Genomic DNA, 4,544 nt, shown 5'->3' on the forward strand with positions numbered 1-4,544 from the left:
ACACTCCCCTTTGTGTCGCCCAAACGCGGTGCTCCTCTCGTTGCCTCGTCAAAAACCTTGCCGAGTAACAAAAACTCAGTGGGACAAAAATAACCTCGGTCGAAGGAGAAAAAGAGTACAACACACCATTCATGTTTCGAGACCATACATGTAGACATCTCCCCCTAATGACTACGGTCATGGGAGTTCGGATAACTTCCGTAAAGATGCTACCAACATGTTTCTCGAAAGTGGAATTAGGCAATTACTTAGTGAACAAGTCTGCCACACTATCCTCAAATCGAACCTAGTGCACTCTGATCTTGAGGAAAGTCTGTTGTTGTTGATTATGCTTGTAGCCTTGCTTCATTCGTCCAAAGCAATTAGCATTATGCTCATAAATGCTCGTAGACTCATCTTGTGGTAGACTGCAAGCCGCAATTGCTTTGAACATGCGTAATTATGGATCCAATCCATATACATCACTTCGTGAAGAGCGATAATCTCTGCATGGTTCGAAGATATAGCGACAAGAGTCTGTTCTGTAGACCTCCAAGATATCGCGGTCTTACCCATGGTGAACACTTAACCAGTTTGGGAATGACCTTTTTGTGGGTCAGAGAGGTACCCAGTATCAGCAAAACCTTCCAAAACACTAATGTCGTTTTGGGACGGGGACAAAGGACACAGGCCAGTGTTGGCAGCGTTCCTAGTGTGTAATGGGTCTGAATCCATCATCTCTCTGTAGGGATAGAGCATGCACATATCAATCGTACGTTTCAAGTATCAAAATATATCTTTTAAACCAATCTAATGGCGTCGCGTTGGCGCAAAGCTATATCAAGCTAACAAGTTCGCAACAAATGAGATGTCCGGTCTTGTGCGTTGAGATAAGTACAATAATGCGCCTATTGTACTTATGTAGGGCACTTCTGCCTTTATCACATCTTCGTCATCATCCTTCGGACGAAGAGGATCATTTTTAGGATCAAGACTACGAACAATCATGGGCGTGCTTGAATGCTTGACCTTGTCAAAACGCCTAAGCATCCATCAACACGATGCTCAAGTTTGAAACTGAGACATAATCTTGTTCTCCCAATATCCTTCATCTCGAACTCAGATTTCAAGTTTTCAACGGTTTCCGTTAACTCTTTAAGGGCTTCCAACAAAGATCATGTCACCAACATGAACTGCGATAGAATCCGGAACTTGTCATAAAGACGCGCAAACACGCTGGTCACGTGTTGTGCCATTGTCCACTTGTAATGCTGCTTATGCTACACTCTTATCACATATCATATGACAACGGGCTCACTCCCCAGATCATCATATTCAGTCAATTGGACTTGACAATGCTAGAGAGTTTACATCGAAGACTTTTGATGGTTATTGCATTGGGACTGATGCTGGACATCATATTTCCATGAACACACCCAAATGGTCTGGCGGAAATGACTACGCTGGTAGCCCGGGCATTGGTAATGCGCACCAATCTCCTTATATCCGCTTGGGGTAATGCAATATCGCATGCAATTATGCTAATTAGTCTACAATTCACCTCCACTCAATCTACCTCTGCGTTACAACTAGTGACTGAGTACTTGTATCTCGTACTTACGCATATTTGAGTGTGCCATTTATGTGCTAATTGCACCGCCACAGCGTTCGATGATGGGTCCTTACAGACGAATGGGCAACTAAGTTGGATTCGAGACTCCAACAATCGTCCGCCACTTAATGCCCTTGTTAGGCGATCTCCTTACCTCTAGATTTGCGGATTGTCACTTTGATGAAACAGTATTCCCGTCATCAGGGGGAGATAAGAACACGAACGTTCAGCAAGAATGACAGGAATTGTCGTGGTCTGTCCCCACTATGTCTCATCTCGATCCCCGCTAAAGTGACAAGATCACACATATCTGTTGCAAACATGCCTACAAGGATGGACGTCCCTACTAAAGGACGTAGCGCCACTCTACACAGAGGTAGGCATGGGACCAACGCCATAGAGAATGACACTCTAGCGTTACAGGTCATGCCCCCAGGTAGGATACGTAGGAGGCCCGTGAGTTCGAAGGATACTTTTTGGCCATTGGAGTCCGGCCTACTCACATGTTTGAATGTGATACGAAACCGCCTATTGAATCTGACGCTGGTGTATATCTGATTGGTGTCTTTTTAATGTAAGACACTGCTTGTTGTCTGTTGTGGTAAGTTTTCTCCTTCACCTCGTGCCTATAACCAATGTAGTCTTTTATTTTGATGTATCTGTTTATTTTCTATGTGAGCAATTTCCTGAAATATTTGAATAATATCTGCAGAATGATTCTCGTATTAAGGGTTTGAATCGTTAATTTGGTTATGCAATTTTTTAGGGTAATTGTGCTGTTTTTATATGTGGATATGTGGTCTCCTGTTTTTTTAGGGTAATTTTTTAGGGCAATTTTTTCTAGCGTTACAGGTCATGCCCCCAGGTAGGATACGTAGGAGGCCCGTGAGTTCGAAGGATACTTTTTGGCCATTGGAGTCCGGCCTACTCACATGTTTGAATGTGATACGAAACCGCCTATTGAATCTGACGCTGGTGTATATCTGATTGGTGTCTTTTTAATGTAAGACACTGCTTGTTGTCTGTTGTGGTAAGTTTTCTCCTTCACCTCGTGCCTATAACCAATGTAGTCTTTTATTTTGATGTATCTGTTTATTTTCTATGTGAGCAATTTCCTGAAATATTTGAATAATATCTGCAGAATGATTCTCGTATTAAGGGTTTGAATCGTTAATTTGGTTATGCAATTTTTTAGGGTAATTGTGCTGTTTTTATATGTGGATATGTGGTCTCCTGATAACAAGACAAATTGATGTGATAACATGTGAAGTTGATTGGGTTTGCTAAATGGAGCAATATCTAGCATGGTCCTTTCTCCCTACAAGTATATACTCATATTTCTTTATCAAATTTAGAGAAGGGACAGCAATCTACCTTTATTCAAATTTTAGTCATCAGTCTGGTTGTAATCAACATTGTAGACTTCATCTCTCATTTGTTTCACTAAATAGGCGACAAAATGACCAGAAAAACAATATGTCACAGCATTATATCATTTACTTTTCCTCAGTCTCTGTAGAGGTATTAATTTTGGTGTCCTGGTTCAGTCTTTATCCTTTTTAGATTGCAGTGCATGCTGTAGTCTTCTGGTGTTGGGGATGTAATACCCAAAACTTAAATATATATGCACCCCTTATTAGGTTGTCTTCACTCTGATGACAATGGTAAATTTATTCTAAGAAAAAATGAGATCCTTAATGTCACTTGTGAATACTTCTGCAAGAATAAGGGAGGATGAAAATGTCGGACGATGCAAGTGACATGATCAAAATTTTTGTCACCGAGTCTAACTTCATCCACATGCCTAAGATTAATGATGATATATGTCATTGTTAATAGCGGTAACGAACTCTAAACTAGCTTTTGCCTACTGCTTGAGATTTGTGTTAGCATTGAAGCCACCCCTCAAGTATAAATATTGAGATATATTATTTTTGTCACCCTTAATAATGATAATGAATTCATATGGTCAAAAATAAATATTTGTAAATGAAAGAGAATTTGATATTTATCAACAAAAAAGAAAAGAAAAAAGAGACTTGAGTATTATTTATTTACTTTTACAGTTTTACATTATTGTTGTACATAAAATAAAATAAAACTTGACCGCTGAGTGCTGACTGGTCTGGTCGACTTCCTTTAGAAAAATAAAAGTTTTACATTATAGTTTAGACTTGAATTATGATCATATCAAGCTGCAACCTTGCAGATGAGTTAGGTTTAAGTTTAGGCTTTCATCTAATTTCTCTTTTATATGTGGAATTGGTTTTTATGCAGACTATTACTTTCCAAGTTTCCATTGTCAATTCGTCAAAATCGTATCAGAAATTCACCTCTCCCTTCTCAGTCGCATCCTCCTTGTCACCCATATGCCATACCAGACCACGGTGCCCTTCTTCTCTGTTCATATCATATTCCAGCTTTAGTGTGTTTGGGTTTGTCAGATGATCTTATGGGAGCTGTTGGGGAAGGAAGCTTAAATGGTCAGTCCCTATATTTGTGTTTCTCAGAGTACACCAAGGATGGCGACGTGTCATATGTCATCGCATCCATAGATTTATTCAGTGTTCCACCGCTAGAGTTACATTAAGTCTCACGAATTTCCGGCAAAAATGTGCCTATTTTTATGGGCTGCGGAGTATACGGATCCAAAATTGTGTTTGCTAGAGGGTTTAAAGCAAAATTAAAACCCGCTAAAAAAAGATTCAAACCCTCTCTCAGTGGTTATGGCTGCGCTCATGCCTACGCTTATGAAATCAATCCATCTGTGGATCCCAACCCCAGGATAAATCCTTATTATGAGCTGCCGCCTTTTTTCACAAGAGCAACATCAGCCCTTGCTATGGGAGTTGGATAGGAAACTTTATGCTCTTGTCAGGTTCTCCCGTGACATTTCTGAAGACCTGTCATGTCCCCTCCCCGAACCCTTATGGTTTCAAGTGTTCGACCCGGA

Source organism: Rosa rugosa, chromosome 5 (assembly GCF_958449725.1).
Source record: "Rosa rugosa chromosome 5, drRosRugo1.1, whole genome shotgun sequence".
NCBI classification, from domain to species: Eukaryota; Viridiplantae; Streptophyta; class Magnoliopsida; order Rosales; family Rosaceae; genus Rosa; species Rosa rugosa.